Below are 26,552 nucleotides of genomic sequence, written 5' to 3' on the forward strand. Positions count from 1 at the left end.
TGGGAGATTAGAGGGTATAAAGGGGGCGCGAGGAATACATTGAGTGTGGAGAAACTCTAGAGACAGTGTGTGTATTAACTTGTGGATTTTTCTGTGAGTATTTGGTGGGAGTGTGATGAAGTTGCTTCGGAAGACGGCGTTAGCCGCGGAGCTCAGCTCAGAGCGAAATGAGGTAAATGGGAAGGGATATGATGACGTGACTCCCCCAACCGCGTTAACTGTCAATCCCCCACAAACACAGTCTCTCGGAATTTGTATAAGCACACCCCTTCACCTGAAATTTTAACTTAGTTACAAAGTGATCAAAACTCTCGTTTATATCCTGCGTCCTCTCATTAAACTTGTATCCCGCATTACCCGTGGGCATGAGAAACACCAGCGGCACCCTGTCTATTAACTTAATTTAAAGTTTAGGTTTACACCTTTCTTTCCGAAGTAGCAGCACTCATTAATATGGTAGTATATGTCACTCGCTCGCTTCTTATTGTTTCGCTGCCTTCTCAATTATATAATGCATGTTTTCTTCAGCGCGTTTTGTAGCTCTTCCTGGTTTTCTACGTAGTGCGTTGACAGTCAGTTCACGTGATTACGTGGGAGACGTGATGATGTCACACGAAACTCCGCCCCCCATGGAACTGGCTGAACTCCATTACAGTAAATGGAGAAAAATACCTTCCAGTTATGACCATTACGCGTAGAATTTCGAAATGAAACCTGCCCAACTTTTGTAAGGAAGCTGTAAGGAATGAGCCTGCCAAATTTCAGCCTTCCACCCACACGGGAAGTTGGAGAATTAGTGATGAGTCAGTCAGTCAGTCAGTCAGTGAGTGAGTGAGTCAGTGAGGGCTTTGCCTTTTATTAGTATATATATACTGCTCAAAAAAATTAAAGGAACACTTTTTAATCAGAGTATAGCATAAAGTCAATGAAACTTATGGGATATTAATCTGGTCAGTTAAGTAGCAGAGGGGGTTGTTAATCATGAAATTAACAACAGATAGAGGGGCAACAATGAGATGACCCCAAAACAGGAATGGTTTAACAGGTGGAGGCCACTGACATTTTTCCCTCCTCATCTTTTCTGACTGTTTCTTCACTAGTTTTGCATTTGGCTACAGTCACTGTCACTACTGGTAGCATGAGGCGATACCTGGACCCTACAGAGGTTGCACAGGTAGTCCAACTTCTCCAGGATGGCACATCAATATGTGTCATTGCCAGAAGGTTTGCTGTGTCTCCCTGCACAGTCTCAAGGGCATGGATGAGATTCTAGGAGACAAGCAGTTACTCTAGGAGAGCTGGAGATGGCCATAGAAGGTCCATAACCCATCAGCAGGACCAGTATCTGCTCCTTTGGGCAAGGAGGAACAGGATGAGTACTGCCAGAGCCCTACAAAATGACCTCCAGCAGGCCACTGGTGTGAATGTCTCTGACCAAACAACCAGAAAGACTTCATGAGGGTGACCCAAGGGCCCCATGTCCTCTAATGGGCCCTGAGCTCACTGCCCAGCAGCATGCAGCTCGATTGGCATTCGCCATAGAATACCAGAATTGGCAGATGCACCACTGGTGCCCTGTGCTTTTACAGATGAGAGCAGGTTCACCCTGAGCACGTGACAGAAGTGAAAGGGTCTGGAGAAGCCATGGAGAACATTATGCTGCCTGTAACATCATTCAGCATGCATGAGCAGTTTGGTGGTGGGTTAATGATTGTCTGGGGAGGCATATCCATGGAGGGTCACACAGACCGCTACAGGCTTGACAAAGGCACCTTGGCTGCCATTAGGTATCAGGATGAAATCCTTGGACCCATTGTCAGACCCTATGCTGGTACAGTGGCTCCTGGTGCACGACAATTCCTGGCCTCATGTGGTGAGAGTATGCAGGCAGTTCCTGGAGGATGAAGGAATTGATACCATTGACTGGCCAGCACACTTTCCTGACCTAAATCCAATAGAACACCTCTGGGACATTATGTTTTGGTCCATCCAATGCCACCAGGTTGCACCTCAGACTGTCCAGGAGCTCAGTGATGCCCTGGTCCAGATCTGGGAGGAGATCCCCCACAACACCATCTGTCATCTCATTAGAAGCATGCACCGATGTTGTCAGGCATGTATACAAGAACACAGAGGCCATACAAAGTGCTGCGTACAATTTTGAGTTGCTGCAATTAAATTTTGGCAAAATGGACTAGCCTGCCAAATAATTTTTCACTCTGATTTTTGAGGCGTCTTTGAATTCAGGGCTCTGTAGGTTGATCATTTTCATTTCCATCAAACGATGTGGCATCCTTTCGTTCCTAACACATTACCCAGTCTATATCAGTATAGATATCCAGGAGGATTTCTTTTTCCCATTGAGATCTGATGTGTTTGCAAAGTGTTCCTTTAATTTTTTTGAGCAGTTTATATATGTGTGTGTGTATATATATGTATTTGTGTGTATATATGTGTGTGTATGTATATGTATGTGTGTATATGTAGATATGTATATATATGTGGATGTATATGTATATATGTATGGATATGTATATATATATATTTTTATATGTGTGTGTGTATATATATATATATACTGTATATATATATATATATATGACAGCAACAATCATCACTCACAACATTGACAAAACAATTATATTGACAATCATGTTACGTTATTTTCAAAATGTTTCCTTTTCTTTTCATTACTTCTTTAACACACTACTTCCAAGCTGCTGGTATTTTGCTAGTATATATATATATACTATATATATATATACACACACACATATATATAATTTGTGTGTGTATATATATGATGTAGATAGGTATGTATATATATATATGTGTGTATATGTAGATATGTATATATGTATATAGATATGAAGATATGTATGTATATATATATATATATATATATATATATATATGTAGACTCAAACCCATTATGACAGCAGCAATCCAAGCTGTGAGAAAACAGTAAAAAGGAGGGGTGTCAGTCGTCGTGGTACATTTTCTGATGCAGCTAGACGAAAACAACTTTGTGACGCTGCTGCCAAATACACAAAACAATTACTTTGACAATCATGTTACGTTATTTTTAAAATGTTTACTTTTCTTTTTCATAACTTCTTTAACACACAACATCGCTGCGAAGCGCGGGTATTTTGCTATATATATATATATATATATATATATATTGTGGTGGATTGCCAGCATTTTACTCCGGCTCTCACCCCCAGGCCGCCAGGAGGAGCTCTCCCGACAGCATGATCATGCCCCGAGTTCCAGCAGGGCATCATGGACTATGTAGTGTTTGTACACAGCCCTGCTGGATGCCTTGGGGGCCACCAGGCGTCGCTGTAGGGGCTCGTAGCTCTTATGTGCCCTATGACCCGGAGGCCACGGTCACGTAACAGGAAGAAACGACGCGTGCTCCGGTTTAAATGACGGACTCCCAACCGCTAACTGTCAATCCCCCACAAACACAGTCTCGGAATTTGTATAAGCACACCCCTTCACCTGAAATTTTAACTTAGTTACAAAGTGATCAAAACTCTCGTTTATATCCTGCGTCCTCTCATTAAACTTGTATCCCGCATTACCCGTGGGCATGAGAAACACCAGCTGCACCCTGTCTATTAACTTAATTTAAAGTTTAGGTTTACACCTTTCTTTCCGAAGTAGCAGCACTCATTAATATGGTAGTATATGTCACTCGCTCGCTTCTTATTGTTTCGCTGCCTTCTCAATTATATAATGCATGTTTTCTTCAGCGCGTTTTGTAGCTCTTCCTGGTTTTCTACGTAGTGCGTGACAGTCAGTTCACGTGATTACGTGGGAGGCGTGATGATGTCACACGAAACCCCCATGGAACTGGCTGAACTCCATTACAGTAAATGGAGAAAAATACCTTCCAGTTATGACCATTACGCGTAGAATTTCGAAATGAAACCTGCCCAACTTTTGTAAGGAAGCTGTAAGGAATGAGCCTGCCAAATTTCAGCCTTCCACCCACACGGGAAGTTGGAGAATTAGTGATGAGTCAGTCAGTCAGTCAGTCAGTGAGTGAGTGAGTCAGTGAGGGCTTTGCCTTTTATTAGTATATATATACTGCTCAAAAAAATTAAAGGAACACTTTTTAATCAGAGTATAGCATAAAGTCAATGAAACTTATGGGATATTAATCTGGTCAGTTAAGTAGCAGAGGGGGTTGTTAATCATGAAATTAACAACAGATAGAGGGGCAACAATGAGATGACCCCAAAACAGGAATGGTTTAACAGGTGGAGGCCACTGACATTTTTCCCTCCTCATCTTTTCTGACTGTTTCTTCACTAGTTTTGCATTTGGCTACAGTCACTGTCACTACTGGTAGCATGAGGCTATACCTGGACCCTACAGAGGTTGCACAGGTAGTCCAACTTCTCCAGGATGGCACATCAATATGTGTCATTGCCAGAAGGTTTGCTGTGTCTCCCTGCACAGTCTCAAGGGCATGGATGAGATTCTAGGAGACAAGCAGTTACTCTAGGAGAGCTGGAGATGGCCATAGAAGGTCCATAACCCATCAGCAGGACCAGTATCTGCTCCTTTGGGCAAGGAGGAACAGGATGAGTACTGCCAGAGCCCTACAAAATGACCTCCAGCAGGCCACTGGTGTGAATGTCTCTGACCAAACAACCAGAAAGACTTCATGAGGGTGACCCAAGGGCCCCATGTCCTCTAATGGGCCCTGAGCTCACTGCCCAGCAGCATGCAGCTCGATTGGCATTCGCCATAGAATACCAGAATTGGCAGATGCACCACTGGTGCCCTGTGCTTTTTACAGATGAGAGCAGGTTCACCCTGAGCACGTGACAGAAGTGAAAGGGTCTGGAGAAGCCATGGAGAACATTATGCTGCCTGTAACATCATTCAGCATGCATGAGCAGTTTGGTGGTGGGTTAATGATTGTCTGGGGAGGCATATCCATGGAGGGTCACACAGACCGCTACAGGCTTGACAAAGGCACCTTGGCTGCCATTAGGTATCAGGATGAAATCCTTGGACCCATTGTCAGACCCTATGCTGGTACAGTGGCTCCTGGTGCACAAATTCCTGGCCTCATGTGGTGAGAGTATGCAGGCAGTTCCTGGAGGATGAAGGAATTGATACCATTGACTGGCCACCACACTTTCCTGACCTAAATCCAATAGAACACCTCTGGGACATTATGTTTTGGTCCATCCAATGCCACCAGGTTGCACCTCAGACTGTCCAGGAGCTCAGTGATGCCCTGGTCCAGATCTGGGAGGAGATCCCCCACAACACCATCTGTCATCTCATTAGAAGCATGCACCGATGTTGTCAGGCATGTATACAAGAACACAGAGGCCATACAAAGTGCTGCATAATTTTGAGTTGCTGCAATTAAATTTTGGCAAAATGGACTAGCCTGCCAAATAATTTTTCACTCTGATTTTTGGGCGCCTTTGAATTCAGGGCTCTGTAGGTTGATCATTTTCATTTCCATCAAACGATGTGGCATCCTTTCGTTCCTAACACATTACCCAGTCTATATCAGTATAGATATCCAGGAGGATTTCTTTTTCCCATTGAGATCTGATGTGTTTGCAAAGTGTTCCTTTAATTTTTTTGAGCAGTTTATATATGTGTGTGTGTATATATATGTATTTGTGTGTATATATGTGTGTGTATGTATATGTATGTGTGTATATGTAGATATGTATATATATGTGGATGTATATGTATATATGTATGGATATGTATATATATATATTTTTATATGTGTGTGTGTATATATATATATATACTGTATATATATATATATATATATGACAGCAACAATCATCACTCACAACATTGACAAAACAATTATATTGACAATCATGTTACGTTATTTTCAAAATGTTTCCTTTTCTTTTTCATTACTTCTTTAACACACTACTTCTCCTTGCTGGTATTTTGCTAGTATATATATATATACTATATATATATATACACACACACATATATATAATTTGTGTGTGTATATATATGATGTAGATAGGTATGTATATATATATATGTGTGTATATGTAGATATGTATATATGTATATAGATATGAAGATATGTATGTATATATATATATATATATATATATATATATATGTAGACTCAAACCCATTATGACAGCAGCAATCCAAGCTGTGAGAAAACAGTAAAAGGAGGGTGTCAGTCGTGGTGGTACATTTTCTGATGCAGCTAGACGAAAACAACTTTGTGACGCTGCTGCCAAATACACAAAACAATTACTTTGACAATCATGTTACGTTATTTTTAAAATGTTTACTTTTCTTTTCATAACTTCTTTAACACACAACATCGCAAGGCTGGTATTTTGCTATATATATATATATATATATATATATATATTGTGGTGGATTGCCAGCATTTTACTCCGCTCTCACCCCCAGGCCAGGAGGAGCTCTCCGACAGCATGATCATGCCCCGAGTTCCAGCAGGGCATCATGGACTATGTAGTGTTTGTACACAGCCCTGCTGGATACCTTGGGGCCACCAGGCGCCGCTGTAGGGGCTCGTAGGCTCTTATGTGCCCTATGACCCGGGAGTGCGTCACGGTCACGTAACAGGAAGAAACGACGTGCTCCCGGGTTTAACCCCTTGTAGACGATTGTCGCGAATTCGCATCAAACCGCTTGCAGGCGAATGCAGCCGAGGTGGCATGCGTATCCCGCTAATGCCGGTTGCTGCGTATTCGATACGTTCCAAGGATTGAATTGAAAGTGCTTCTGCTCCCATCTAGCGGTCTTAGTGGAAACTACAACCACCTGATTGAAGCGAGCGTTGCTTTCCATGCACGTGATTTTGGCTGCTTACTTGCAAATTCTCCATATCTGAGGTAAATTGCGCTAAGATAAAAATACATATAAGCTTATAGTTTTCTTCTATTGCTGATATTTCAGAATAGACTACATGTGACTAAAATTCCGAAGTTAGACGCCGTTTGCTATGTCTTTTCGCTACATTCGCAATAATGGCTGCATATGAAAAATATTGTATTTAGATGCAATATCATAGAAATTGAATTCCTGTGCATAGATTTCAAATGCTTTGCATTTTATCCTAGTTTATTTCTAGAATTAATGTAAAAATAGCATACTGAGATATAAATGTGATTTCTGCCGTTCATTTTGAGGCAGAACAAAATGAACACATCAACTTTCTATGGGAAGCGAGCTGGTGGACTTCAAATCAGGGTTCCACCAGTTGAAAGTGATGACAGCTCTCTCAGTGACAGTGAGGAGAGCGATGAAGACTACATACCTACACCATTATCACAAGGTGATGTTTCTGAAGATGAAAGCAGCAGTAATGAGAGTACTGACAAGGAAAGCAACAGTAATGAAGACTCTGACAGCAATCATGATGCACCTGCTAGCACCAGTGCTACTAGTGCAAGAAGGCGACCAGCTGCTACTGCAAGGAGAACACAGCAAAAGGTAGTGTGGAAGACGTGCAACAACAGAATTCTGCAAAAGACATTTCAATTTGGCAAGCTGCTCTTCCAGATGCTGATGAAATCAGACTGCCAATTCAGTACTCCTGAGACTTTTTTGATGCTGATCTTTTGGATAGTATTGCACAACAAAGTTATCTGTATTGCACACAAAAATCCAAATAGTGCCCTCAAATTGGATCAAAATGAATTGGAGCAGTTTACTGTAGTGTACATGAGTGTTGTACATTTACCAAAGTCAAGAATGTACTGGTCCAGTGAATGTCGAGTAGCACAGGTGGCTGATGTGATATCCAGAGACAGATGGGAACAAATTAAAAAATTCATTCATTTCAATGACAACAGCAACATGCCAGGCAACAATGATGGAAATTACGATAAGCTTTTCAAAATCAGGCCAATTATTGATTCACTTCTCCCAAAATTTCAGGTTCTCCCACAAGATCAAATGTTGTCTATTGATGAGCAAATGGTGCCATTCAAAGGTAGAGCTAGTCTAAAGCAATATATCCCCAAGAAGTCAAACAAATGGGGATACAAAATCTTTGTGCTTTGTGACACAAAAGGACTGGTGCATTCATTTGATATATATGCAGGGAAAATAGATCCTGTGCCTGGAGAACCTAACATTGGTGCAAGTGGAAACATTGTGCTGAAGCTTGCACAAGTTATTCGTGGTGCTCTCAATCACTTACTGTATTTTGACAACTGGTTTTCTTCCTTGGACTTGTTTGTTGCCCTTACAAACAAGGGAATACCAGCCCTTGGGACCGTGCAGCAAAGTCGCCTGCAAGGGTGCAATTTCAGTGTAGACACCGATATTAAGAAGAAGGGAAGAGGGACATTTGAAGAGAAAAAGGTTGTTGTAGTCAATGTAGAAATAAGAGCAGTAAAATGGTTTGATAATAGAGGGGTGATTGTTGCCAGCACTTTTGCCAGTGCCCAGCCTGCTTCTAATGTAGAAAGATGGGATAGAAAGTCGAAAAAGAAAGTGTCGATAGAATGTCCAAACATCATCAGCCTGTACAACAAGTTCATGAGTGGCGTTGATGCTCTTGATGCACTAATTGCATATTATCGCATCCACATAAGGTCAAAAAAGTACCATCATAGGTTCTTTTTTCATTTTGTTGATATGGCCATTGTAAACAGCTGGTTGTTGTATTGATGTGATTGTGATTCACTGGATGTTCCAAGAAAGAAGCAGAAGGATTTGCTTGCTTTTAGAACATCAGTTGCACAGGCACTCTTCATGCAAGGCAAGGATATGTCAAGGAAGAAGAGGGGGCGGCCTTCATCTGATGTTGAAAGGGATTTCGAAAAGAAGAAACATCAAGGTCCAGCTAAGGCTACTCCAACAATGGAAGTCCGTTCAGATGCTGTGGGTCACTGGCCAGTGGTTGAAAGTGAACGGCAACGCTGCAAACGCCAAAATTGTAAGGGCCAGACTGTAATAAAATGTTCAAAGTGCAATGTTCACCTGTGCCTCAACAAGAACAACAACTGCTTTCGAGAATTCCATGAGTAAGACTGTTTCTCCTCATATGACTTGTTGTTAATTTCATGACATTCTACTGATTTTTGGAAAATTTTTGTAATTTGGATTGTTGACTGGAGGAACTGATCAATAACAGCATCAATAAAATAATCTACATACCTGAGAGTGGAAAATTTGTTTAATTACTATTATTCCCAATTATGCCTAATGTCGCTAATTTGCATCATACCTAAATTTATATCTAATATATGTGCTACATTCAAATTAACAATCTCCACTTAATTTAGCATCTATTTGACAGCAAAAACACAAATAATTTATTTTTTTATACAATTGAAAATAAATTCAGGCAACAAGGGGTTAAGAAAAGGACTATTTACCCTGACCCGGAAGGAATAAGGACTTGTGGACTGTTGGATTGGGAACACTTCCGGGTCGGGGGATATAAAAAGACTGTGGGAGCTCCCAGACGGAGAACTGAGTTGGGAGGCAGGGTGGCTAAGCGTCTGGGAGATTGGAGGATTTGTTTATAGTGTATTGGTTATTGGAGTATTTGGGAGAGGAGGGTGCTTTGTGCACTTATTATTATAATAAATATTCATCTTTTGGAATTTTACCTGGTGTCTGACGTGTGGTCTGAGGGTACAAGGGTGCGAGCAAACACTAAATCTGTCACTATATATATATATATATATATATATATATATATATATATATATATATATGACAGCAAAACTCATAACAGTGACGAAACACTTACATTGACAATCATGTTACGTTTTTTTTTAAATGTTTCCTTTTCTTTTTCATAACTTCTTTAACACACTACTTCTCCGCTGCGAAGCACGGGTATTTTGCTAGTATATAAATAATGTTAAAACTAACAGTTTTAAGTCTTTTTGTATATTCAACAAATTAGTCATACGATTAGTTCTAATAATTATTTACTTTCAACTTTACTTTAGCACAGACTTTTTTATGGATCATTAACTGCAATGGACATGTATCATTTACTAATTATCATGAGTTCAAGCTGAATTATTACCCGATAACTGATCTCACAATTCTCACTCATTTGTTTTGTGATTTGAATCATTACCTGAGAACGAGTTACACATTTCTTGTTCATTTAATTCACAAAAGAATCATTACCTGAGCAAAAGTCACACAATTTGTTTATTTGATTCACAAACTGAATCATTACCCACAAATGAGTCATACTATTCTCATTCAGTTCTGATTCTGTAATGTAACATATTATTTTAATTACATACCTTAAATGTGTTGTCATGCTTTGTGTACTGAAACAGGACAATGTCATATGAATTATTATTCTGTTAAATATACAATTAATTATGAATTATTACATTATGTATTTGTAATGTGATCAGAGGAGGACCTGCCTCTCCATTTCCAGACTTTACATATGCAACAGCCTAAAATCCTAAAAATGAATAACAATAATCAAAAGAATCAATTCACTTAATTGAGTAGTTCTAATGAATTGACTCAGTAAAGTGAATTGAAATGCCCATCAGTAAATGGCATTTTTCACCAACTGGTAAACTGGTAGAAGTAAAGTTATACATGTCTTCAGACTTTCATGAGAAAATAAAAATGCTTTAACTGCTTTGTGTTCAGCTTCGCTTTTTTGCACTTTTTCATTCATACTTTAAATTATGTCTTGAACAATGAGTGTTTGTGATTCCGGTATATTGTGCAAAACTAAACTGTTACTTAGACAAAAAGTAATTGGAACAAATGCAGCATTTGACATTTGTTTTTCATCAGACTGTTTTCTGTTATGCATAAACTTAAACAGCTGAATTGTTTCTGTTTGTAGGCCCAGGATCTCTTCCACATGAATGGTACCACTGTGTTGGGAATATTAGGTGATGTTTATATATGGGATCAAACAAATCATACTTCCATAATGATTAATCAGAGATTTTTTTTATCAAGTTTAAAGTGTGTTAACGGTCTCTGGATACAAGTCTTTGCATGCAAACCCTATGACTTACTTGCGTAGATAGAAAGCAATGTATGTAGTTGTTGCCCAAGCATCCTGAATAAGAGGCTTCTTGGTTATTGTAACCGACAAATCGTCATAGGTGACCCAAGCCTGGACCTTCTCATTGAAGGCATCACAAAGGTAATGACCTATAAGAACAAGGACAGAAGATCACAATGCTTTGCATTCACAAATATTAGACCTTCTTCATTACCAGAGTTGGTTCTGCACACTCATATGTGTGCATTCCTCAAACCCTTACCAGAATAAGAGCTGTCCCCAATATGGCTCAGCACTGCAACTAAGGAGAAGGACACAGAATCTCTGCCCTGTGGAACAGCAAGAATTATGTCATTGATTTAAAAATAAAAATAAATCCATGTATAAAAGTAAGTCCCATGCAATGATGGGCAGGTGGCCCTGCCTCTTGAGAAGCCACCCATAAAACACACGATACATAGCAGAATACACATGAAACCTACGTAATCCACACTATTTAACATAAAAAAATAAACAAAATGGATACAAATGAGATGTAAGAACTATGGTTGAAACACAACAATGTCAAGACAGTGAACAGAAGTGATCAAGAAGGCTAAAGGTTATATGTGTGTAGTACAAGGAGGTTATACTTGAGTTTTTTAATGCACTAGTGAGGCCTCACCTGGAGTACTGCATACGGTTTTGTGCACTTTACAAAAAGGACATAGCAGCTCTAAAGAAATTGCAGAAGAGAGCAACTAGGCTGATTCTGGGACTGAGAAGTATGAGCTGTGAGGAGAGATCGAAGGGGTTGAACCTTTTCGGTTTCAGCAACAAAAACACAGGAGCACAGATTGGAAACTTTTTAAGGGCAGTTTTCACAAATATGTTAAAAACTTTTTTTTTCATATAAAAAACCCTAGACATGTGAAATAAATTGCTAAGTCCTGGGGCCTCATGTATAACGCCGTGCGTAGAACTCGCACTATAACATGGCGTAAGCACAAAAGCTGAAATGTGCTTACGCACAGAAAAATCCAGATGCAGGAATCTGTGCGTACTCCAACTTCCACGTTCTTCCGCTACATAAATCCCGATCAGCGTGAAAACTAACGCTCGTGCACGCGCATTATGTAACGCCCCAAATCCTCCCAGAATTACGCCTATTTGAATATGCAAATCAATATAAATCGCCGTTAAGCGCAGCCTTCTGTGAAAAGACAATGGGAAAAGCACGGGGGGAAACATAAGAATTTCAGCGAATACCAAGTGGAGGCAAAGGAAAAACATACTATTTGTTCAAATAAGCCGTGGTATAATCAACAAAAGGAAGTTGATCGAGTGGCATAGCGTGTTGGAGAAACATGAAAGCTCACATCCACAAAATCGCACAGTGCCGGAAATAAAAAAGAAGTCACATATCAAAGTCGCCGTGGAAAGCCGAGTTGTAAGCCCACTGTCTGAGTGTCATATGAAAGCTTATTAGGGTACAGAGAAAAAAGCCACACGGTGGGGAAAAAGCACGAAATGTCCACTTCAATCTCGACATTTCCACTTTAATCACATAGTTTATTTTGTCATTAAAGTAGAACATCATAAAATTCATCTTAAAATTGTTTAATTAACCAGTTTCTAAAATCACATCGTAATTAAAGTAGCACGTTAAATGCTTTGTTTTGTATTTGATCTTCTATGTGCTCTATGTGTGTGAATCACTACTTGCTTCTTAAACCGGCTCTCTTCCTCCAACTGGACACAGAGTCCATTACATTCGTGATATTACAGCTCTCTGAATAACTAAAATACTGAGATGTATACGTGATGTCATTTTCATGATGATAGGAGTTAAAGCACGTTATTAAACATGTTTCACTTTGATGAAATAATTTATTGCAGGAGTATCAGAGGCGGCTCTAAGCTTGTGGTGGCACTGGGCAGAGGAAGAATCGGTGGCTCCTTTGCCCGCCAATGTCATGCACGGTGGATGGCCACGTATGTTGCAGACACAAGCCGCCTCGTGCTCATGACACAAGCATTTAACTTTTGCCGAAATTTGTCGCTGCGTTTTTAGCTGTGTTGTTATTTTATCTTTCTGTTTTATATTCAATATATATTGGTAGCCGTCACTGCAGTCAGTGCTTTTCTTTCTCCAAGTAACCGATCGCCATACAATCAGCTCTGTAATAGACGTTAAGCCATCTGTAAGCTTAGCGCTGATTCTTCAAAACGTTTAAAGAACATTGAAATATCTTCGTAGTACATGTTTAATTATTCTATCCTTAAAGACACTCCCAGTGAAGAATATAGATTATTTAAATGAAGTTAAAGTTTTATCTGTATAATTTAACAAAAATATTTTGCTGCATTTCACCTTAAAAATGATATTGTCATCATATGTAAATACGCGCTTTATAAAGTGGCTCAGGTTGTGCAATATTATAACTGTAGTGCAAGTTTACAGTGGGGTGATTGTACTTATAAGTACAAACAGTTCTACAAGGAGCACTTGATTGGCTGCATTTAAAGTTCTTTGGATTAAATTGTTTTGAACCGCGAGGTCCGTACAGGAAAGGCTTTGAAACGTTTTGCCGTGGAAGAAGAAGTGAGAGTAACAACGCTAAAGCAGTTATGGTATTTGGAATACTATGGCTGTTCCCTGGACCATTATATTGTTACGAGTTAATTACAATCCGATGCATTACACTAATAAACAATATGCGGTTAGTTTCTGTGTATTTATAAAGCCGCGTCATGAAAATAATGAGTAATCACACAAGAACAGTACCATTGCTTTGACGCTGGGTGCCGCCAGTTTGCAAAACCGAGCGGAGAACTTGCGTACGACAAGGCATGAGGTACCGTGGAAAAGTGCGTGGCTTTACGCCACGCGTGTAGGTTTTATACATCGCGATTTGAACGTGGAAAAGTTCTTACGCAACATTTCTGTGCGTACGCACCGTTTATACATGAGGCCCCTGGAGTGGAGATTAGAACTTTAGGGACCATCAGATAACAACTTGATGTTATTTAAGGTAATCTTGGTGAATAGGATGAACTTTGTCACAATTGTACTGATGTACAACTATTAGTACTGTACCATTCAGCACTGAAACTACCTCAAACAATGCATAGTGGTGCAGAACAATGAAATTCCTCAAGCAGAACTGGTTTGCAGTTTTAACGTTTACACATCCATTAATCAATATTGAATTCTATAAGGGGCTCCAATGAGATATGTATTGACACGCAAATGCTACAGTGTTATTACTTATCCCCATTGTATTATGTTTTAAATCAGTAACGGCAGTGAGTACACTTGACTTGAGCATTCATAGTTTTCATACTTTTTCTCTGTACGTTTTAGCATTTGCTTGCTCAGAGGTTGATGCGCATGCTGCTTTATGAACAGCTCTTCTTTTCTCCACCCTAGTGGCCCACTTTTCTCTTCTCTCGTCGGCATCTTTTCAAGTTAAAATTGATTAAGTCAGTGTTTGTGTTGCAATTACTTAGTACGTTTTCCTTAATTTTTTACTTAAGTTGGCACTTGCAGTGGGATGCAAAAGTTTGGGCAATCTTGTTAATAAGTCATTATTTTCCTGTATAAATCGTTGGTTGTTATGATAAAAAATGTCAGTTAAATATATCATATAGGAGACACACACAGTGATATTTGAGAAGTGAAATGAAGTTTATTGGATTTACAGAAAGTGTGCAATAATTGTTCAAACAAAATCAGGCAGGTGCATAAATTTGGGCACCGTTGTCATTTTATTGATTCCAAAACTTTTAGAACTAATTATTGGAACTCAAATTGGCTTGGTAAGCTCAGTGACCCCTGACCTACATACACAGGTGAATCCTATAATGAGAAAGAGTATTTAAGGGGGTCAGTTGTAAGTTTCCCTCCTCCTTTAATTTTCTCTGAAGAGTAGCAACATGGGGGTCACAAAACAACTCTCAAATGACCTGAAGACAAAGATTGTTCACCATCATGGTTTAGGGAAGGATACAGAAAGCTGTCCCAGAGATTTAAGCTGTCTGTTTCCACAGTTAGGAACATATTGAGGAAATGGAAGACCACAGGCTCAGTTCAAGTTAAGGCTCGAAGTGGCAGACCAAGAAAGATTTCGGATAGACAGAAGCGACGAATGGTGAGAACAGTCAGAGTCAACCCACAGACCAGCACCAAAGACCTACAACATCATCTTGCAGCAGATGGAGTCACTGTGCATCGTTCAACCATTCGGCACACTTTACACAAGGAGATGCTGTATGCGAGAGTGATGCAGAGGAAGCCTTTTCTCCCCACAGCACAAACAGAGCCGCTTGAGGTATGCTCAAGCACATTTGGACAAGCCAGCTTCATTTTGGAATAAGGTGCTGTGGACTGATGAAACTAAAATTGAGTTATTTGGGCATAACAAGGGGCGTTATGCATGGAGGAAAAAGAACACAGCATTCCAAGAAAAACACCTGCTACCTTCAGTAAAATATGGTGGTGGTTCCATCATGCTGTGGGGCTGTGTGGCCAGTGCAGGGACTGGGAATCTTGTCAAAGTTGAGGGACGCATGGATTCCACTCAGTATCAGCAGATTCTGGAGACCAATGTCCAGGAATCAGTGACAAAGCTGAAGCTGCGCGGGCTGGATCTTTCAACAAGACAACGACCCGAAACACTGCTCAAAATCCACTAAGGCATTCATGCAGAGGAACAAGTACAACGTTCTGGAATGGCCATCTCAGTCCCCAGACCTGAATATAATTGAAAATCTGTGGTGTGAGTTAAAGAGAGCTGTCCATGCTCGGAAGCCATCAAACCTGAATGAACTAGAGATGTTTTGTAAAGAGGAATGGTCCAAAATACCTTCAACCACAATCCAGACTCTCATTGGAACCTACAGGAAGTGTTTAGAGGCTGTAATTTCTGCAAAAGGCGGATCTACTAAATATTGATTTCATTTCTTTTTTGTGGTGCCCAAATTTATGCACCTGCCTGATTTTGTTTGAACAATTATTGCACACTTTCTGTAAATCCAATAAACTTAATTTCACTTCTCAAATATCACTGTGTGTGTCTCCTATATGATATATTTAACTGACATTTTTTATCGTAACAACCAACGATTTATACAGGAAAATAATGACTATTAACACGGTTGCCCAAACTTTTGCATCCCACTGTAAGTCTTCAATCTGCCTCAAGAATGATTTAAGATATGAAGAGGTAGGGGAAGTGACGGCGAAGGTGGTAGGGAATGAGAACGGCACCCGTATGCATGTGCCGCACACCTGCCCTGTTGGCCGCTGCTGAGAGTTGATTCTATAATAAAATAAAATAAAAAGAGTAATAACCTTGGAGGTCAATCATCACCCCGTAAGCAGGTAGTAGACGTCACATAGTACAGTATATGAGTACCAAATTTCAGGTCAATAGGTCAAACGGTTTGCGAGCTACAGGTGATTTAAAATCCTGGACGGACAAATGGACAGCCACGGTAGAGTATTATAGTTAAAGATCATTTCATCATGGTTTCATATGGATAAATGTCCCACAGTCATAAAATTGACAGTAAAGCACAAATCAGTTGCAGACTGCCCACTTGAAGAAGTAAAAGTGGTATTCACACCAATATATCTGCAGGTAGCTTTATCAATGAGTCTTATGTTTAGGAATTTTAATTTCACTTTAATATCATCTTCTGTGTTCATTTATTGATATGAAAGGGCCCCAAAGGACAACATTGTGACTTTTATACATTGTGCATTTTCAGATGAAAGCCTTATATTTAATAATTTATCTCAATCTGTTTTTTTCACTTGCCTGGTCAGTAAGGAAGACAAACCAAGACTGAAAGTACAGCACTGCAAACAGTATAGATACAAAATAGACCTAGTTTAATGAAAAGAATGTTTTCTGGAGAATCCACACTGCTATGCAATGTGGAGTTTCATCAGTCTTCTAGTTTTCCGCTAAAGGAGGTCAGTGAAGAGCTGAGTTGCTTCTAACAACTGAAAAGTTGAGGAGCACCACTCAAAACAGTGCAAATCACAAAGGATGGAGTACAATGTAATGAACTCACTCACCTAGTATTAGCATTGCCACGTGTGCTGACAACAGTGGAATTCTTACTGTCCAACCAGCATATAACATGTTGCTACTCTCATTCCATAATAAATGAGAATGTGTCAAATTACATTTTATTTAACAAATCAGCTTTAACAATCGACTAACCTGATGTACTCCTTACCCCCATTTCCATACCACTACTTAGTCATAAGTAACATCTAAAGTACCAGAGATCCCTGGTGAGCATCTTTATCTGAACCACTGATACACTCCCAAAGGCTGATATCCATCACTGTTTCCAATATATCATTGTCAGACATTCCATCAAACGACCTGCAAGAAAATGCAAAGAGGTAATTTGGTTCATTTTGGGGAGAACTCATATTTCCTATGAGATAGCCCTATTGATGAGATATACAAGAAGATAGACAGAAATACAAGAAAGCAAACGAACAGTTGGAGTGCTGGAGACTGGGCTGGTATAATACAGTTTGAGACAACCGATAGGTCCTCGGAGATAATGATGCGGTCGGTGATCTTTGAGCACTGAAAGGTGTGGACATCATATTTAAACCTCTTCAGGTGGAGAATGAGTACCCTACATGAGAAGTAAACAAGGCTAATCAACAACAAGATATAGCATTCTTTTTCTGTTTGTATGTGGTACATTAAGAAGGTATTCAAACATCTTTACTTTTTACACATTTTGTTATGTTGCAGCCTTAACTCAAATCATTTCATTTTTCCCCACAACAAACACATTTTTCCAGAATGTCAAAGCTAAAACAGAATTTTATGAATTTTTGCTAATTTATTAAAATTAAAAAAACAAAACATCACATTGACACAAGTAGTTCAGACCCTTAGCTCAGATGCATCCCATTCTGTTGATCATCATTGAAATGTTTCTACACCTTGTTTGGAGTCCACCTGTGGTCAAAACATAGCATATGATTAAGGAAGGTACACACATGTCTGTAAAAGGTCCCACAGTTGACAGTGTGTATCAAAGCAAACACCAAGCCATGAGGTTTAAAGTCATTGATTGCCTGCAGAGCTTAGAGACAGGCACACTTCAGGGGAAAGCTACAGAAAGTGTCTGCAGCATTGAAGGAGCAAGGGCAGAGAGGCCTAAGCAATTCTTAAATGGAATAAGCTTGGAACAACCATGACTCTTCATAGAGTTGACTGCCCAGCCAAACTGAGGAATTAGGGTAAGGCCTTGGGTAAGAAAGGTGACCAAGAACCACTCTGACTGAATTCCAGGGAACCTGCGTGGAAATGAGAGAAACTTCCAGAAGGACAACCATCACTACAACACTCCATTAACTGGGGCTTTATGTGCAAGTTGGAAGGCAACAAATTAAAGGCCATTTGTAGTTTGCAAAAAGACACTCAGTCAATGAGAAAACATTGTTCTAATAAAACCAAGAGTGAAATGTTTGGTCTTAATTCAAAACATCGATCTGGTGGAAACCAGGTACTGCTCATCAGCTGCACAATACCATTCAAATAATGAAGCATGGTGGTGGCAGCATCATGTTATGGGATTGTTATTCAGAAGCAGGGACTGAGAGATTAGCTAGGGTTGAGGGAAAGCTTAATAAGCAAAGTACAGAGATATTCTTAACAAAAACCTACTCCATACCACTCTGAACCCCAGAGTGGGCTAAAAGGTTCACCTTCCAACAGGACAGTGACCTTAAACACAAAGTAGAAACACTACGAAGCGGCTTATGGTCAATGCTTTAAAAATTCTTGGGTGGTCCAGACAGCCTGACAGAACTTGAGAGGATGTGCATAGAAGAATAACAGGAAGTACCCAAATCTAAGTGCGTGAAGCTATCACGTCATACCCAGGCTATAACCACTGCCAAAAGGTGCTTTAACTAAATACTGAGTAAAGGGTCTAAATACTTGTGTCAATGAGACATTTCTATTTTTCATTTTTAATAAATTTGCAAAAATCTCTAAATTCCTGTTTTTGTTTTGTCATTCTGGGATATTGTATTAAATGATTTTAGCATAACGCAGCAATGTAACAATATATAAAAAGTGAAGGGGTCTGAAGATTCTCTGAAGAATCTTTATAAGCCCTTCATGGAACATAAGGAAATGAGCATGCTTGGCCAAGCAGACCAGAGATGTCTTAGTCTATATCTGCATCATACTACCAATGAACAGGCATCTTTGTTTAAGAATTTATTTGGGGTAACACCCTGCTACTCATCTGTGTATACTCCCTGAGGTGGCAGCAATGGGGCATGAACTGGGACCACTGGATTACATGCCCAGCCTTCTTAGCCAGCTGAGCTAAAAGTGAACTCTGTCAGCACAACAGCCTCTTGCATATTGGCAGATCTGTGCTATGGTTGCCCCATCTATTTCACACACCCCTTCCCTTCTCAGCCTCCTGTCACCCCCAAGACAGAAGAAGCAGAATGTGAGCTTGGAGGCCTTTGAATGACACAACAGTCTTCCATACCAAAGGAGTTCTGATGCAGCACAACTGGAAGAGCTGTCATTTTACTGACTTGGAGTAATACCTACCCATGTAAGGACATGAAAGGGAGAGGAATAAGACCCTGTGATTTCTCACCAGTGCTAATATGTAATAAAATAATAATAAAAAAATAATAAATATGTAAAATAAAATTTTAATGAAATAAATCAACCACTTCTGCATCTACTTCAAATGTGACATATCCTCCTTCTATTACATGATGTGGTTGAATACTCTGATGGTTTTTGGGCCCTTATCTAACCTATAAAGTAATTTGATTGGAGGGGCTTACTGGACCAACCTTGGAAGGCTCTGAAAGGCACTTTGTAAAGAAGTAGAATTGCTTCGGCAGCACCTGCAGGTGCTCTCAACATCTTCACTCTGAGAGAAAAACCAAATTCATCACAAGGCATGGACAGGCTGACAAGACACAAAACTTTAGCAAGGAAAAGTGTACATTGAAAAATGGCAAAACAGCTGTGTTTTAAAATGTCACATTCTGATATATCTGGTAAAATTTGTAGTTTATTCATTCAATGCCAAGCCATAACCTGTTATGAGTGTTAAGGTTCCTGAAATTATTATTAAAGTTAGGCTGCTGGACACTATATGGGGGTGTCAGGAAGAAAAAGAATGCAAGGCTTTGCAGGAGAAATTAGAAATATTGTGTGGGGGCACAAATGCATGCAAAGAAATTGTAACTGCTTTGGAATAGGTCTTCTTAGTAAATAATTATTGTTAACCATGGTTTAGCTAATGATTCACAGCATAAGCATAATATTATAACTCTCCATTATCAATTATTTAACCACAGTACACACATATAAAACATGTGCATTAACTTAAAGCTCTCTAAAGTTGGTGTGCTGCAGAAGTACAGAAGTTTAGCTCTTAACTACTTGGTATGTTTCTGTATAATTCACCATCACGCAGCAGGGCTAAAATCACTTATAGCCCATTTTCAGGGAATCTGAAATAAGCAGTTGCCCACAGTCAAGTTACTGACCTTGAAGAAGAGATCTAGGCTCTCCTGTAGAGACCTTCCAGGTAAAACACTGACCGACAAATGGTTGACCTGCTCCTGCCGGACAGTAATATCTCCACACCTTCAAGCAAAATCCAAATGAAAAGGTAGCATAAGAAATACATCTGATCTTCTGTCCCCTTCTGTCTCAGCTTTTAAAATCCAGTCTGAAGACTTGCTACTTTAGCCTAGTATACCCTGACTAGAGCTGCTGATTAGCTGTGCATGCTGCATCTCTGTTTGTTAGTCATTTGTACAGAAATACAAGTATCACAATATTTTTAAACCATTACTAACCCTCCTCTATTCTGTTTCTCTTTTCAGTATCTGGATGTGGCACTTGGTGCTGCTGCTCTATTACCAGGCTGCTATCCTGTATGGAAAAGTCATCTTAGATAAAGGAGTGTTGGAATCATTAGATTGAAGAATTCTCTCATTAGACTGGACGACCAGCACAGTCTCCACTATAGAAAACCCAAGAGGGGCTAGGTGGCCAGTTGGCCAAGGTCTCAAGGACTGTGAGTTTAGTTTTGACTTTCTCTTTTATAAATTTAAACTCCACTGTTGTCAACTGGCCATAATTCTTCAATTGATTAATGGACAGAAGTTGGTTTCCATTTATGTTTAATCAGTTTCTACCTTGTTCTTTATGTGCTTTAACAGATCTGCATTTATATGTCTACCAGTTCTGTATTTATTAATCTGTATAATTTATACTTGCATTTTAACTAAGAATTCATTTACAGATCTCTTTACTTGCACTTAGTGAAGAGTGCTATACAAAAAATAAGTTGCATTGTATTGTATCTGATGTGCCAGAATTATTTTCTATACTCTTAAGAGGCAGGCCCATCATATACCTAAAATATTTATTCAAGCCACATTGCCTCTGTGATATCAAACTTACTGTTTACAGGTGAATATGTACTGCAACACAAACTCCAGATTATTGGCAATAGGGCAGCTGTAAACCCCTTGTTGGACCTCTTTTCCGGTATCTTGTGGAAAGTGAAAATAATGGCGCAGTTTCTGTCCATCCTCTTTTAGCTGAGTCAACAAAAGGCTCAAAAATTCATGAGCATCCTAGAAGGTGGCAATAAACACATATACCTTTGTGAATTAAAGCATAATCTTACAGAAAATCAAAAGTCACTGCGTGAGCTAACAAGTAAAATATGCTTCAGATGGGTATCGGCATGTGCTAATGTTTAGACATTCTTACTTTCTTACATTTTGTCTGTTACCAGCAAATGTTGGATCTTGTGAGGAGACATTTTTCTTAATAGCAAGGAGGAGTTTTCTCTTCTCATCAATACTGTGCGAGTCCTTCATGTCCAGTAAGAATGCAAAGTTCCTGTCAAGAAGAAACCACACAGGCTGAGAAGAGAGGACAACAGTGAACAAAAAGGATAAAATCCATATGTGGCTTTTTTTTTTTTTTTTATATAATATAGTTGGGTTGGTACCTTGTGAGCTCCACAGATGGTACATTCATCCAAAAAACATCCTGAGTAAGAAACTCTTCACACAGGGATGTCAAGTTGAAAAGACACTGCAACGTTGAGTTAATGTAACACGAGTTCCCCAAATTTGGTAGCCTACAGCAAGAGATTGAGAGAGTATGTAAAACAATGGCAACAGTGGTAAATAACTAGTTAAGAAAAATGGGTTATTCCTGTTATTATCGGACTCGTTTTTTCTGTTAAGGTTGTTCACATGAACTGTACCTGAGACAGAGTTCTGTTATATATTCAGGCATGAAAACCTTCAAATAGATTCAGTTTAAGTACTGAATAAGGCTTTAAGGCTTTAACCCACTTGAAGTAACAGAAAACTCTGAATTGAGGCACCTTCATAGCTTTATCTTTCTCTAATATTCATCGATCTTAATAAAAGGATAAGTGTCTGTATGTCCATTTAGTTGCTATGTCTCTGCCATTCCAACAGATAGAGCCTCACAAACATTTTTTTAGTAGTAAAATGCATTTGTCATTCCAACAGAGGACACATCAAAAAACATTAGCACAGCTTTTACAACAAGCTGCATATACTGCATGCATATATATATATATATGTGAAAAACTATTTGCCCCCTTCCTGATTTCTTCTTCTTTTGCATGTTTGTCACACAAAATGTTTCTGATCATCAAACACATTTAACCATTAGTCAAATATAACACAAGTAAACACAAAATGCACTTTTTAAATGATGGTTTTTATTATTTAGTGAGAAAAAAATCCAAACCTACATGGCCCTGTGTGAAAAAGTAATTGCCCCCTTGTTAAAAAATAACCTAACTGTGGTGTATCACACCTGAGTTCAATTTCCGTAGCCACCCCCAGGCCTGATTACTGCCACACCTGTTTCAATCAAGAAATCACTTAAATAGGAGCTGCCTGACACAGAGAAGTAGACCAAAAGCACCTCAAAAGCTAGACATCATGCCAAGATCCAAAGAAATTCAGGAACAAATGAGAACAGAAGCAACTGAGATCTATCAGTCTGGTAAAGGTTATAAAGCCATTTCTAAAGCTTTGGGACTCCAGCGAACCACAGTGAGAGCCATTATCCACAAATGGCAAAAACATGGAACAGTGGTGAACCTTCCCAGGAGTGGCCGGCCGACCAAAATTACCCCAAGAGCGCAGAGCGACTCATCCGCGAGGTCACAAAGACCCCAGGACAACGTCTAAAGAACTGCAGGCCTCATTTGCCTCAATTAAGGTCAGTGTTCACGACTCCACCATAAGAAAGAGACTGGGCAAAAACAGCCTGCATGGCAGATTTCCAAGACGCAAACCACTGTTAAGCAAAAAGAATATTTGGGCTTGTCTCAATTTTGCTAAGAAACATCTCAATGATTGCCAAGACTTTTGGGAAAATACCTTGTGGACTGATGAGACAAAAGTTGAACTTTTGGAAGGCAAATGTCCCGTTACATCTGGCGTAAAAGGAACACAGCATTTCAGAAAAAGAACATCATACCAACAGTAAAATATGGTGGTGGTAGTGTGATGGTCTGGGGTTGTTTTGCTGCTTCAGAACCTGGAAGGCTTGCTGTGATAGATGGAACCATGAATTCTACTGTCTACCAAAAAATCCTGAAGGAGAATGTCCGCCATCTGTTCGTCAACTCAAGCTGAAGCGATCTTGGGTGCTGCAACAGGACAATGACCCAAAACACACCAGCAAATCCACCTCTGAATGGCTGAAGAAAAACAAAATGAAGACTTTGGAGTGGCCTAGTCAAAGTCCTGACCGGAATCCAATTGAGATGCTATGGCATGACCTTAAAAAGGCGATTCATTCTAGAAAACCCTCAAATAAAGCTGAATTACAACAATTCTGCAAAGATGAGTGGGCCAAAATTCCTCCAGAGCTGTAAAAGACTCATTGCAAGTTATTGCAAACGCTTGATTGCAGTTATTGCTGCTAAGAGTGGCCCAACCAGTTATTAGGTTCAGGGGGCAATTACTTTTTCACACAGGGCCATGTAGGTTTGGATTTTTTCTCCCTAAATAATAAAACCATCATTTAAAAACTGCATTTTGTGTTTACTTATGTTATATTTGACTAATGGTTAAATGTGTTTGATGATCAGAAACATTTTGTGTGACAAACATGCAAAAGAATAAGAATCAGGAAGTGGGCAAATAGTTTTTCACACCACTGTATGTATATGTATATGTATATATATATATATATATATATATATATATATATATATATATATATATATATATATATATATATATACTGCGGTGGGTTGGCACCCTGCCCGGGATTGGTTCCTGCCTTGTGCCCTGTGTTGGCTGGGATTGGCTCCAGCAGACCCCCGTGACCCTGTGTTCGGATTCAGCGGGTTAGAAAATGGATGGATGAAAATATATATATAATATACACACACACCCAGCAGGATGACTAAAAAGAAAGAAAACGTCTGACTTGGCAGTCACAGTCACAGTGAGACATTATGCAGGCATGTTGCTGTTGGTTTCCTGACATAATTCTGCTGAAAGTACACCATAGTAGTGTGTCAGAGAGAGGATGTGCAGAATTGTTCATAATAGCAGTCAGTTTTGGTAATCTTTGGATAAGAAGAAGAGAGTAATTTAATGCAAGAATTAACTGTGTTGAAATTAGATTCCTGAGAAAGACTGCTGTGTAATTCTCTATGGCAGAGTGAGATTCTCATTACCACAGAGCTGAACTGCTGGTTCCTGGGATTGAGAGGAAGCTTAGGTAATATGGGTATGTATTTTGGATGTCCCCTGGGCTCCTCCAATGGGAAGTGTACCAGTACAGCCGACTGTGAGAAGACCCAGAACTCAGTGAAGAGATTGTGTCTCTCAATTGTATTTTTGTCATTTTGGTATACCCCTGGAAGGTCTGTGGAGAGTTTCTGGAGTTAAGTTGGCCTGGTCAGCCCAATTCAGTGTTTTGATACTGCACCCCTACCCAGGAAAAACAGAAAGAGAATGCTGGTTATGAAAAGCTATTGTGCCAAACATTTTTTGTTGCTGATGCTTACCCTATTAGGTTAGACAGTGTCTTTATAGATGTTCCATTTTCAGTTTCCATAAATCTATGTAGGAAAGGAAAGGGAGTATTAATGAAAAAAATGAGTAAAGTGCACCCAATATGTTAAGAGATAACACAAATAAAATGCCTCATGTGTCTACCACTGAAAAATCTGAAACTTTGACTTATGTTACTGGTCCACTAGAGTGTAAAGTTTATAACAGGACTAAACGGAGAACAAGGCAAAACCACCTTGAGTGAAGTTCTAAGTAACTATCCAACATGCAAAAAACACACTTGGTCCATCACAAATGCCAGTGTTCATCAGGAGTATTAGGAGCACACCTACAAAACCAGTAGCACTGAATTGTTTGGGTTGACAGAAGTTTGCTGTACCCCTTGATCTTCCTTGTGTGGAATGAAACAGCTTCCTCTGCATCAATAGATTTGCTGATAACATCAGCATCCTAGGCTTGATCACAAGCAAAGCTGAAATGGCATACAGAGAAGAGATTTGCCTTTGGATCATTCTTAATGTCAGCAAAATCAAGGAGCTGGTCAGTGGGCATCCCACACTCACCAATGCCTTTACTGCCTCAAAAACCTGAGGAGAACCTGAATGTCTCAATCTATGGTCACCATTCTCTACTGGTGCACAGTGGAATCGTTTTCACTGGCTGTGTTACATCCTTCTATAGGGCGGTCCAGATCTAATTATGCAACTTTTAATGCGATGCAGGAAGACAATTCAAGACAAAAGAATTGTTCGAAATATCTTGTAATAAACGAAAATGGACTTACGTTGAATTAATTCATTGATTTTCCATGTAATGTCACACTTGTCCTCCATTCAGTTGTGAATTCTCCATGTAGTAAACTTAATAAGTTATAGCGTAATGAAAATTGCATAATTAGTTCTGGACCATCCTGTATAACACCTACTCAGCTCAGGAAAAGCACTGCACAGGGTGGTTGATGTTGGCACAAGACATTACTAGCACACATCTCCACCTTAATTCAGGACATGTAAAACACATGATGCTCTAGAGAGGCAAACAGTATTATTAAAGACTTCAGCCATTTTTCACAGTCATTCTTCTCCCATCTGTTCAGGAAATTCAGGACTATTTGCACTAGTACCACTAAATTAAATGACAGTTTTAATCCATGGGTTGTAATGCTCTACTCATACTGAGCGGTTCTTGTATATCTTACAATGTTTTTTATGTATGATGTTGTATTCATTGTCTGTTTATTGTACTACTGTCACTAGCCTTTGTGAGACATGCAAGCAAGATTTTCATTGCATTAGATGAACATGACAATACATTTTAGGTTAAATTTGGCTGTGAAATTGGTATACTGGAATTGGGCAAGTGTTAACCAAATCTTTTGACTATCTGAAAAGAGATTCTAATCCCCAGCAAAAGTGAAAA

This window comes from Polypterus senegalus, chromosome 5, assembly GCF_016835505.1.
Source record: "Polypterus senegalus isolate Bchr_013 chromosome 5, ASM1683550v1, whole genome shotgun sequence".
Classification (NCBI taxonomy): Eukaryota; Metazoa; Chordata; class Cladistia; order Polypteriformes; family Polypteridae; genus Polypterus; species Polypterus senegalus.